The following is a 12500-nucleotide window of genomic DNA, read 5'->3' on the forward strand; positions in this document are numbered from 1 at the left end:
TGTCGAGTCGAGCGCTGCAGTATGCAGATGCCGTCGCGAGACTCTCTCCAGCACAAGTGCTGTAACTAATCATTCTGACGAGACACGCGCCGTGCCGGTAATGCCATGCAAACCCGCGCAATGATGGAATATTTGTTTTTAATACCGGGGCGATTTTTTAAGAACCGTCAACGTCGGTCGTAGGGGTTAGAGAATGGAAGTGGGTGGGTGGGGGTCTCAACACATTGAGGGATTTGTGGAACTACATAGAGAGAGAGTGAGTGTGAGAGAGAGAGAGAGAGAGAGAGAGAGAGAGAGGGAGAGAGAGACAGAGAGAGCGACCCAAGAGCCCAGTCAATGGCAGCATCTGTAGGCCCATGTGAAGGACCTGGCACCGTAACAGATGGCTTTCACTCCACAATAAACAGCTCCACAGCTCCTAACTGATCGCTGTGTCTGTTATCTACAAGGTCAAGTAATTCTTTAAACGCAGCAAGAAAGAAGAGAGAGGGAAAAAAACTCACCCTCGTTTATGGGCGCCTTTGATCAATTTATACCTTTAACTCCTTAGGGAGAGGGTGCCTGCATTGGCCAATAGAAGCAAAAGGGATGGCGGCACTGAACGAAAAGGACAAGTTACCATTCAGTCTTTATTTTGTGCTGTATTGATTGAATCTGTAGACTAGGATATTGAAAATCTATTTTACTCTCTATGTGGCATATGGAATTAGCTAGGTCTCCATTGAATGTAGAAGTTTAAAACCAAGTGGCATCTATGTATGCGTCTATTGTCAGTAAGTTTTTGCTGACACTTACCACTGTCATTTTTCTTTTATTGCCCAGGCCTTTTTTTTAGAAGCTTGGTTTGTAATTTACTATGCTATTTAGGTCTTATTGTCATTATTCCATTTACCTCCAGGCTCATTTTTATACACGTTTTTAGAAGGAATGTCAGGCTCAAATACCACAGATTGTAGTTGTCTATCATAAGGCGTCTTTTGAAATGCCCCCCCCCTGCCGTCTCGTCCCCCCCGTCCCCACGCTAAATGTCAGAGCTCAGCATAGCGTCCTGTATGTCAGGGCTGCACAGTGTACACGTGGCCTCCCGCCTCCAGCCCTGGCCCCCGCGTCTCAACACATGGTCCTCCGCCGCACGGGAATGCAATTAGAGGTTCCAGTGTCTAAATAGAGGGGGCTTTGCTGTGTTGCATGCAATTGTAGATTACACCCAGATCTTCCCCAAAACCCAAGCCCCCTGTCTGATGGTCTGTGTGTGTGTGTGTGTGTGTGTGTGTGTGTGTGTGTGTGTGTGTGTGTGTGTGTGTGTGTGTGTGTGTGTGTGTGTGTGTGTGTGTGTGTGTGTGTGTATGTGTGTGTGTGTGTGTGTGTGTGTGTGTGTGTGTGTGTGTGTGTGCTGAGGAAAATGAGGGGAGGGGGGTCATCACAGTACAGTGGTAAGGGAGTTGTCACGCATGTTTACGGTGATTCATTGACATGGCATATGATTCCTGCTCTCTGTAAACGCCCAGGAGAGATTACAGCATCCGCCTGCCTGGGATCATCTGGGAGGCTCTGTGCTCCACACTCCACACACGTAGACCCCTCCACCCACACCACCACCACCACTCCCAACTATACCTTCAGCCCCCAAGCCCCTAAAAAAACCTTACCCAAGCCACTGCCTATACCAAAGCAATCCCCTCGCATCCCAGCTCAAGCGGCTTTGCGTCAATTGTAGGAGGGCTGTCTAGTTGATACTGTACGTGGACATTTTGTATAGTTAGTGGATATACAGTGTTATCACAGCAGGATGTGAAGGTGGTTTATGTTCTATTGTTTGTACTTATTGAATTCTGTCTTTTGTTTGTTTGTTTGTTTGTTTTGTATCTTTTTTTTTATTGTCTTCTATCATCCACTTGACAGACTAATGGGAAAGACAAGTGTGAATGTGCCTTTGTAGAATATTCATGTCACTGTGTCATTGTTCAGTGTTTTGTGAGTTCATTCTTCTTCCTCTCCTCACACATGTAGTTATAATGTCATTGCTTTCTCGTTTTACTGCCCCGGGCGCAGTAATTTAATTACCAGTCCTAAATGAGAAATAAAAATGTATTGATTATCAAATATATGCAGTATAACATCTTCAGTATTTTTTTTATTGAGACAACTAATATAGTAATGCATTCCGCACTGAAAACCTTTGATTCAATAAATTCAGTGAACATTTACTGTACAGATTTATGTTCCTAATTAAATAACACCATGAGCCATAATTGATGAATATGATTATGAAAAAAAACAATCTGTACAAATTACAGCAATAAATGCAAATCACATTGGACTCCATCCCAGCCCTGTGTTTGTGCATCTCTGTGAGTGGTGTTTCTTTGTGTGTGTTCAGTGTCTTCATGATCAAATGTGATTTGCTAAGAACACTACATCTGGCTGTGCCAAACCAGGACCCTTAAGTCAATACAAAACACATTCTCCCTCACCTTCCCCCCTCCTGTTTTCATAAACCTCTTCATTCTCTACTTCTCTGACAAATAACTGGACTTGACCTTGGACCAAATGTGTTCATCTGTGTGTGTGTGTGTGTGTGTGTGTGAGAGAGAGAGAGAGAGTGAGAGAGAGAGAAATAGAAAGAGAGAGTTTGTGTGTGTGAGAGAGAGTGACAGATAGAAAAAGAGACAGAGAGAGAGAGTGTGTGTGTGTGTGTGTGTGTGTGTGTTAGTGCTCCGAGCCTTATGTTACCCAGAGTATGTTTAGTAAATGGGAGAGACCAGAGCAGGGATATGTCATTCTTGTGTCAGGCGCTTTGAGGACTTGATTGTAGCTTGCCGTGTAAATACCCAAATAAACACTACGCCCAATGTGTTATTGCGTTCTGTTTGTTTACATTCCTGTTTCTCCTCTCTTGTGCTCCTGCTCTCTCCCTCTCTCTCTCTCTCTCTCTCTCTCTTTCTCTCTTTAGCCTTCTTTCCACTCTCTTCTACTCTTCTCCCCCTCGGATTACTTTTGAATGACACGACTAGGCCAAAATGACAAAGAAAAAGTTTCAGCCATATTTATTTGCTTTGAAATATTTCTATTTGTCTGTTTGTTTGGGTTATATGGGAAAGAAAATATTTACAATTCGCTTTTCTTAACACAAGTCCGTTTTTATAGCACATTCAAGCATGCTGCCACTGTTGCTTTCCCTGCAATTATTCATTCTGCACACTCTCTTGAAAGTTTAAAATCCAAGGAAAGGTATTCAAAACATATATAAAACATGAAAAAAAAACAACAGCAGGAAATGGGGGAGAGATGTCAAATGTAATAAATTGCAAGCTCCGAGTGGAATACTCTACCTGTTTAGGAGCCCGTGTACATTATCCATAGGGATATGTATGGGATATGGGGTTAGCGGTGGCGAGGGCGGTAGCTGGTTGGACATGATGGATGGCCGTAAGGTGTGCCCCGTGAAATTCCTTTCGTCTTTTCCTCCCTCTCTCCATCTGCTTATTCATCCCATCCGCCAATCCGGCCTGGTGCCACCGGTGCCGTGGCTGGGTGGAGTTTGGCCACTGGCATCTCAGACGCTTGCCACTTAGCAAGTCAGATGAAAGAGAGAGAGGGAAATGGAGGAGAAGAAGGATGTGTTTCTGTGTGGTACTGTACAGTGCAGTCTTGGTAGTGGAGTGTTTTCTCTCTCTCTCTCTCTATCTCTCTCTCTTTTTGGTAATGTGCGGGGCGTCAGAATCTGAAAGTTGGAGTGTATTGAGTCAGACGGCGATGATGTGCCCGTCTGGAACCCCTCCCCTCTCCTTTCCTCTCCCGTCCTCCTCCCTGTTTCTCCTCCACACCCGTCCTTTGCGCTCTCCTCCCTCTTTTGGTCTCCTCCTCCTCTCCCTCTCCTCACCTCCGCTCCTCACCCTGGACGGTGCTAATTCCTGACAGATGTCTTGTAAACAGGCGTGCTGGCCATGCAGGCAGCCCTCTGGTGATGAGCAGCTACAGCATTAATGGAATTCTTGGCTCTCTGGCACCCACTGAATCTGCTGCTGAAACTCTTTTTCTCTCTGTCTCTCTCTGTCTCTCTCTCTCTCTCTCTTTCCTCTCTGTTTCTGTTTTATTCTCTCAGCTTCTGTCATTCATTCTCTCTCAGTGTGTTTTTCTCTCACTCTGTCAGTCTGCCACACACACTGTCCTTTTTCTCTGTCATTAGCAAACCATGCATCTGAAATGCCTCACCCCAAGTGCAGTTGTACAGTTGACCCCTTCTGATTTTGGCAGCCTCTTCAAGGCCACCTATCAGTCCCTCTTACTGTCCCTCTTATCTCTTAGAGGTGACCTCCACCGACACACCGTGTCACTGCGGCCCTAGGGACTGCTGTGTGTGTGTATGTGTGTGTGTGTGTGTGTGTGTGTGTGTGTGTGTGTGTGTGTGTGTGTGTAAAGGCAGTGAGGGTGGCTGGGGGTGGGTGATGGAATGGGGGTTGGGGTGGGGGTGGATGGGGTTGAGGAGTGCAGGCTGTAAGATGGGTGAGAGGAGAGGTGAGTCGGGGTGCAGGTAGCGGGACGAGCTGACAGCCCTCTAAACCAATGGCGCATCAAGACAGCTCTGCCCAGGCCTGCCGTGACCATAGATCAGGCCAGGGAGGCTGGCGGACCGGCTGAGGGTGACAAGGGAATAACATCCCTTTCTCCTCAATCGACAGGGGCCATAACTCCTGCTCCTCCAGGGACAGATTGAGAAAGGCAATAGCCAGGGGCCGGGAGGTAAAGGAGGGATGCTCCTAGGAGAACTGAAAGTTAAAGAAGCCGCAAGCCACCGTGGCATTTTATTTTTGTACTACGGACATAGTTGCACGAATAGGCATTCACAGGCACATGTATTGAATTTTTACTTCCATGCATCTGAACAGTGTTTACACAGGAATGTTAATATAGAAATAACATCAGAAAACAAAAATAATAGTAAAATGCCACCAGAAGAGCGTGAAATCTTGATGGCAAGTGAATCTGATAAGTTGATGTTTGATTTGTGATCAATGTGTATGTTCCTGTGTTTTATTTGCCATCTAAAGACTTTCTCTACAGATAGCTGTCTAGATAAAGGTCAGGCATTGATCGGTTGTCAGTTATATGGTCCTCCATAGCTATCAGAATCATCAAACGATTGCAGCTCTTCTTCTGCTTGATCTGTTTGGGTTTGGACAGTGAAAAATCATTGATTTCTGTGAACACAATTCAAGCTGACTGGCAGGATGTGTGAGAGAGGGAGAGGGAGAGAGAGAGAGAGAGAGAGAGGAAGAGGTTAAAGAAAGAGATGGTACACAATCCAAAGACAGGGACAAATGCCTGGTCTCCATTGGTTGGTAGCGCTGTGTTGGTGACACAAAAAGGAGCTCTGGAGCTCACTGGCTGTGAGATCTACACCCACGCCACTCCACCCCACCCCCTCGCTTCTTCAACACTTCAACACTTCCCACCTCCCCTCTCCACATTCAGGAAGCCCTTTTATGGCTTTGTCAATTCTCCACTGGCTTATTGAATGTGTTTTAATGGCTTTTTTATTTTCAATTATAACCACTAGTGTGTCTGCGTCACCATGATGAAGCGCCCGATATAAAACGGAGTAATTTAAAACCGCCTGCTTAAGAAAATTATGCATTTTAGCACATTGATGCGCCACAGAGATTTATCGGCCCGTGGCCTGGGAGCACAGTGCCACTTTAACGGCCTCTTGTAGCCAATTGATTTTTTGCCTTTTTTTTTTTTTGGAAATAAAAAAAGATGGCGGGAAGGCAATTGACGCTAAACAAAGAATCATTTTTAAAATCCACAGTGAGAGCAGACAGTGTTTATAATATTGTCTTTCAGAGGGTGAGGTGGGAGGGGGTGAGGGCTGGCGGGTGTTGTCTAGTGCACTTGCTATGACATTCCCAGGCCTTGTGGTCACCACCATCAGAAGAGAGGAAGGTTAAATCCCAATGCTCACCCCAAGATTTATTGGCAATATATTAAACCCCAAAAACGCACAGGGTTATTAACTTTAACTAGCCCGCAGGCTTTGTCATCAAGTTGATGAAGGCAAACAGATCAGCTCAGCCAAATGCTGGAGGGGGGGGGGGGCTGATGATAAGATGAGGTGGATTGACACCAGACCAAAAAATGAAGGGCACTACACTACTGTAGTCTGGTGCCTCCTCTCCCTTTGTCCCGTGTAACCTTCTCTCTCTTGCTCTCTTTCACTCAGTCTCATTATCCCTCTCTTCTATGACTTTGACAGACATCTCTCTCTCTCTCTCTCTCTCTCTCTCTCTTACGTACTCTCCTTTGGTCTCTTCCTGTGTCTGGTCCTTCGTCAGGCTTCCCTTTCTGTCTGTCTTTGTCTTTCTGTTTCTCTCTCTCTCTCATTCTCTCTCTCTCTCTCTCTCTCTCTCCCCCCTTCTCTCTCCTCACTAGCCAGGCACCTGCTTCACTGAAGGTGAAAGAAGTGCTCACTTGAGCTCATTGAAAAGTAGATGTGACAGTAAATTTTTCAGCCCCCGAGATGGGAGATCTTGTTATAGCAGCACCGAGATGGGGGTCAGGGCAGTGCCTGTTGATGATTGAGGAAAAGAGAAGTAAATTCATTCTGCTGCCGGCACTTTGTCAAGTGCCAGTAGCTTACCGTTGAGAGCCAGTCACCCATCACCGTGTTACGGCCCCAGAGGTCATCCACCCCGCATAAATCACCAGCCAGAGACGGGGCAGAGCGGGGGGCTGCTGCTAAACCTATTGCCTGCCGCGTCCCTCCTCTCCTCTGCTCTCCTCTCCTCTCCTCTCCTCTCCTCTCTTCTCGTCTCATCTCCTCTCTTCTCTGCTCCTCTCATCTTCTTTTCACTCCCCACTGCCCCCCACACCCCCTTCTCTCTTAGCCATAGAAGAAATAAAAAAAAGAGCACAGCAATGTTATTGAGTCAGGTACCCCATACAAAAATGCCGCCACATGTTGCTAAAAGCCAATAAGGAAAACCTCCCCAGGTTATTGATCCAGCCACAGGGAATGAAGTCATGAAAAAGGTGTTTTTTACGGTCTATCCCCCACCCCCCTTTGTGTGTATGTGTGTGTGTGTGTTTTTTTTTTTTAAGAATTGTTTATTGCAATGAGGCAATTAAGTCCTCTGCTTATACATCCAGGCCTGTCCTCTTTCTGATGAAAAGTATTGATTCTTCCTCCTCACCCCCCCCTCACACCTCCCCCTCATGCCGGGGCTTCATAAGTGACAATGTTTTTGATTACTCTTGACGAAGCTCCTTGGAGTGCTAATTAAAACAGCAGCAGATGTGCAGGTGCAGGGAAGATCATTAGAAAGCAGGACCCCCTCCACCCACCACCACCCTCCACCTCACATCCACCCACCCACCACCCACCCACCAACCCCTCTCTCCCCATATCCAGGCCTCGTCTCCTCTCCACCTCTCCTATGCTCAGGCACGGCAAACAGCAGCACACCTGAGAGTGCAGCAGGCCGCAGAAGTTTCCTCTGAAGAGGGATGTGAGGGTGGGTGTGGGGGAGGGGGTGAGTGGAGAAGACAAAAAAACATGAGGAGCAAGAAGAGGAAGAACAAAAACAAACCCGCCTCAAAGTAGAACAAGAGAATAAAAGGCGTACAGCGTGCCAATGTGCGCACCAGAACCGTACCATGGCTGCCTACAAAGGGCTTTTTTTTTTAAATATAAGTTTGAAAGACAGAAGCACAGCTGCAGCGAGCTAGAAAGCTTTTTGAGGTATTCTCTTCTCTGAGGTTTTACACTTCTGTGTGAAAATGGGTGGGATAACAAAGCGTCGTGTTCGTTATTTTATTTTGAGAGGGTGTGAAATGCAAGCCTGTACCCGTGTTGGTCCACCTCTGATTCTGGAAGGATTTTGGGGCTGCCGGCACGGCCGGGAGATTTTCGGTATGCGCCTGCAGACACCCTCAGTGGGCTTCCAAAGCAAATATGGAGAACATGCGCAAGCCAATGTTTTTTTTCATTTTTTTACAAAAACAGTTAATTGATATATTATGAAATTACTGATATCTTGAGCGGCCATATGCAAACATTTTTCTGGGGCAGCGAGAAAGCGAGAGGGAGAGAGTGAGAGGGAAGAAAGAGGATCCGGTCGGTACACTCCTGCTTTCAATATTCTGTCTTATTAGGCTGTGATTATCCAGGAGAGCCTGGTTTCTCTCAAAGTGGGACCAGGAGAGAGGGGAGGCCAAGTCATCAGGACCCACAGAGTTTTTGTCTACTTCCAGAATGTGGAAAACCCTCTCAAAAATTCATATTCCATCTCTCATTTTAAACACTGCTTTGCATAATCATAGAATAGTGTACTGTAGGAGCATGAAGGGTCATCAATGCAGCCAGAGACTCATGTACAGTAGGTTCTAAAATGATCGAAGACTGTTCAAAAGGAGATTTATCAATGAAAACAAGCATTCTTTGCAAAGAAATCCAAACCCCTAAAATATAATTTCATACTTGTACAGTGTTGCATATAATTGTAGCGCCCCTAATAAAGAAGTATTTTGTACTGGTCACCCACCACTTTGAAAAATGACACGTCTGGCGGTCGATTCCTGCAAAATGGTGTGCCATATTTTTCATCCTTTTTAGTCCTCCCTCCTCATTCTGTTTGTGAAGCGAGGGGCGGTGGCAGCGCGAGGTCCGCTAAACAATATGAATGAGTGCCCTTGGTGCCCTGTAAAAACAACGGGCCCGCGTTTCCTCCCTTTGATGGCCACAATGTTTCTGATGCCATTTCCCCTCCGCTTGTTTGGGCACTATTCAGATGGAACTGAATTAGAGGCCATGATGCCAGGATGTTGCCACCAAATCACATGTTAGCAGTTTGATAATATGCAGAGTTCACAGTAGCCTGTTTTTATCCATTACTTTTGTCATGATTGAATGAGTGCAGTATATTTACTCATATGTATATGTATGTATGTGTGTGTGTGTGTATGTGTGTGTGTGTGTGTGTATATATATATATATATATATATATATATAAAGAGTACAGTTAAATTATATGATTTCTGTTATTCATAAGCTATGATTTTCAGAAAAACAAGCAAAACTCTGGAATCATCATGGAATTTGAAGATATGTGGTGTCTATTTTTCCTTCTTGACTCATCTTTTCTTCCACGATGCATTCTCCTGCCTCCAGTGAGAATTTTGGCATAGCTTATGCTAACCTTTCAAAGGACAGCGACAGCAGCCGCAACACAACAAGCAGCCGCACACGTTTGATGGAGCAGCCCACAAGCAGCTGGCCCCAAGCCACCAACGATTCAGACAACTGCACCATGTTCTGATGGAATATTACACACACACACACACACACTCACGCATCCTCACACACCAACACACACACACACAAAGAAAGGAAAAAAAGATGACAAGAAAATAGTCAAAAAACGAGGGGAAAAAATGAAACGACAACACGAAACGGTGCAGCAGCCTCCCTGGAGCTTGCCAAAGCACTTTGTTCTGCACATATATCAGCTGTCACCCCTGGACACTTCTGAGCAGAGGAACGAAACACAATGGGCCAGACAGATGGGCCAAAACCACAGCCCTCACAGGCTGGCTCTTTTCTGATGCTATTAAAAGCTGTTTACCTCAGCCTCGGCCAGCACAGGACAGGACAGCGGAGGAACGCACTCCTCGCAGAGCTGAGAGCGAGAGCCTTTGAATTCAGGAAGAGTCTTATATCGCCTTGACACGATATAAGAAGCTACGCATACTGTAGATACCCAGTAATGTTTAAATTTGATTGTCCAATCGATAACTTACCTCTCATTTGAGGGTCATGTGTGTGTGTGTGCGTGTGTGTGTGTGTGTGTGTGTGTGTGTGTGTTAGAGTTGTGCAAAGGCATCATTTTCTGTATCTTTACAGATACATCTGTATCGGTATTCAGAGAGGGGACCAGAAGTGGCTGTGGTTTATACAGGAAGCCAGGTTGAATTAGGCAAGTGTTTTCTAATGCCTCCCTTAACTGGGGGCATTGAACAAGCTGATTCAAAAATATCGAAATCAAAAGGTTCTGTTTTGCAATGGAAATCAAACTATTTACAGTTAAGACATACAGAAAAATATCCTTCAGTTGAAGGGAATAAGCTTAGATGGTGCAGCATTCATGTTTCTTGATGTGTTAACATTACTGCAGTGCACTAGGGAAATGTAAATACCTCCTTTACAACAGTAAAATCCATAGCTAACTTTACACTTCACCTGTTGCCGCTTTTCCCCCTGATATTTCATTTTGACGTGAAATTTAGGTTGCAGGGATTTGAGAGAAGTCCAGCTGCCACATCATGCTTTTGTTTCTCCAGTTCCCATTGGTGATGCTCCTCCTCAATGCAATAGTGTCCCTGAATGATAGCTGGAGAAAAATTACCTCTCAAAAATAAATAGAATCAAGACTAGGTAGTGAAATCACTGCCCTACATTTCAACCACAATGGCCATTTTTATTTGATGTGTGTGGTCCACAATTATATTAATTCTTTGAAAAAAAAAGTGACTGACATGACACGTACGTACGTACATACATGTTAATCATGGAGCTGACTTTTCTTTCTGAATGATAACAAGCAATTTCAGGTTGAAGAAATTTGTCTCTATCAAATTACTGGTGTGTGCTCACATTGGTGTGTGGAGGTCAAAGGTCTAGCCAGAGATAGTAGCATTAGCCTTCCACTAAGACACAGGATGCCCCTCTATACCCCCCAACCCCACCCCAATATCACCCCCATCCACTTTTCAACTTCCCCTGCTCTTTAGGACTTGTTCAGCTCTTGCAGAGAGCTCTAGTCTGTCATCCTCGAGTGATGGACTCCTTGAATGCACTGACCTTTCTTCCCTGGACTGCACTCCTCCCTACCATCTCTCTATCCATCCATCCCCTCATCCCCCTTTTCCACATCCGCCATGCAGATGAGACAGAGACGGATGGAGAGGCTCCGATGGAGCGATTTCAGTGCGGCACACAGAGGATGAGATCTGCCTGTCAGACCCCACCTTCTCCTCTTTTTTGGGGGGGTGGGGGGGGGGAAGGGGACAGGAGGTGTTGTTCAGGAGCAAAGATTAATCCTGACACACATCCTCCCAGGACCATGACATCAGTGAGAGAACGTAGTACTGACAGGCTACTACTGTGTGTGTGTGTGTGTGTGTGTGTCGGTGGGTGGGTTGCTGTCCTTCCCCCAGGGCAATTACGATGACATGATAAATAATGATAATATAGATTCTTTGATGTAATTTGCAAACGTGCACTATATTTTGCATGCTCCTACCACAACAGAAGAAAAAAATAAATTCAATATTTATAAAAATCAATAACGTATTCCCTTTTGCTTGTCACCAGTGCGACTGTGTGCATGTATGACAACAGGAGATTGCCTTTTTAGCTCCATGACATTTTTAATTAGGATCTTCAAACACGTGAACCCCTAGTTCTTTTTGCACATTTTTTTTTCTAGCCGTCATCTTCAGCAAAGGAAAAACATCCACCCCTCCAGTACCCCGCTCGAGTTTCCAAATTGGTACTTTTTGCAGCGGAGGGCATTCTCGTCTCCTCGAGTGCGCCTAAAGTGGTTCCATGTCTTGGCATGTTTGGAGAATAGTGCGAACAGAGGAAAACAAACCGCAAGCGCCTCCTCTGCTCCAATTGAACAAGCATATTTATTTTGCCTGGTTCGGATAACTACACACATCAAGAAGCACTGGAATGCCATGAAGTCTATTTATAAAGCACAGTAGATTGTATACTGTTCAACCAGGGCTGTTTTTGAGAAGTGTCAGTATGTGATACGGGCAGTATACAAAATGTGTTATTTTGGACACTGAAGGCAATATAAATGCAGGCTAAAATTTTTTGGCATCAGTATTCCAGTTAACCACCCGAAAAATTGATTGGAAAACCTTCAGTCGGTGTGTCGTGGGAGGCCTGTCATTCACACCTTCATCAGATTCGGAGAATCTATTTTTTAACTCTCTCTAGTTAAAATACAGTATTTCAAATGTGCAGTCATTAGATGTTATTTTATCATAAGTAGGTTTTGCTCAATTTGTTGAGTTTAAATTTGATCATTCTTAAAGATCTAAAGATTTATACTTGACAATGTTCCAAGTGTCTTTTTATAACCTGGGTGTATAAAGTGTAAAATAACTCATAGTTGTTCAACATGTGGTATATGGCAAGTTACATGTGTGTAAGTATGAAGTATACTCTCTCAGTGTGTGTGTGTGTGTGTGTGTGTATATAAGAGCACACCTGATGTCTCACTTAGTTAAATACCACATTCCATAAAGTTCTGCATGTGATTTACAGACGGCAGGAGGTTTGAGGTTTGCCAGTGTTGGGAGAGCTCACCAAGATCCCCGAAAGACACACGGTGCTAGACAACTATCAAAGCAGAATTGACAGAGCTCTGAAGTATGTTTATGTTGCAGTAATTATGTGCACTTGCTATTCAATCCACTTCTAAGTAATG

At 44.9% G+C, this 12500-nt stretch overlaps 1 protein-coding gene across 1 annotated transcript in view; it reads left to right on the plus strand.

Annotated features, from left to right (window-relative positions):
• LOC134102367 (adhesion G-protein coupled receptor D2) overlaps positions 1 to 12500 on the plus strand; it is a 68138-nt gene that overhangs the window by 38428 nt on the left and 17210 nt on the right. The gene's annotated exons all lie outside the window — the stretch shown is intronic.

Source organism: Sardina pilchardus, chromosome 15 (assembly GCF_963854185.1).
Source record: "Sardina pilchardus chromosome 15, fSarPil1.1, whole genome shotgun sequence".
NCBI lineage: Eukaryota > Metazoa > Chordata > Actinopteri > Clupeiformes > Clupeidae > Sardina > Sardina pilchardus.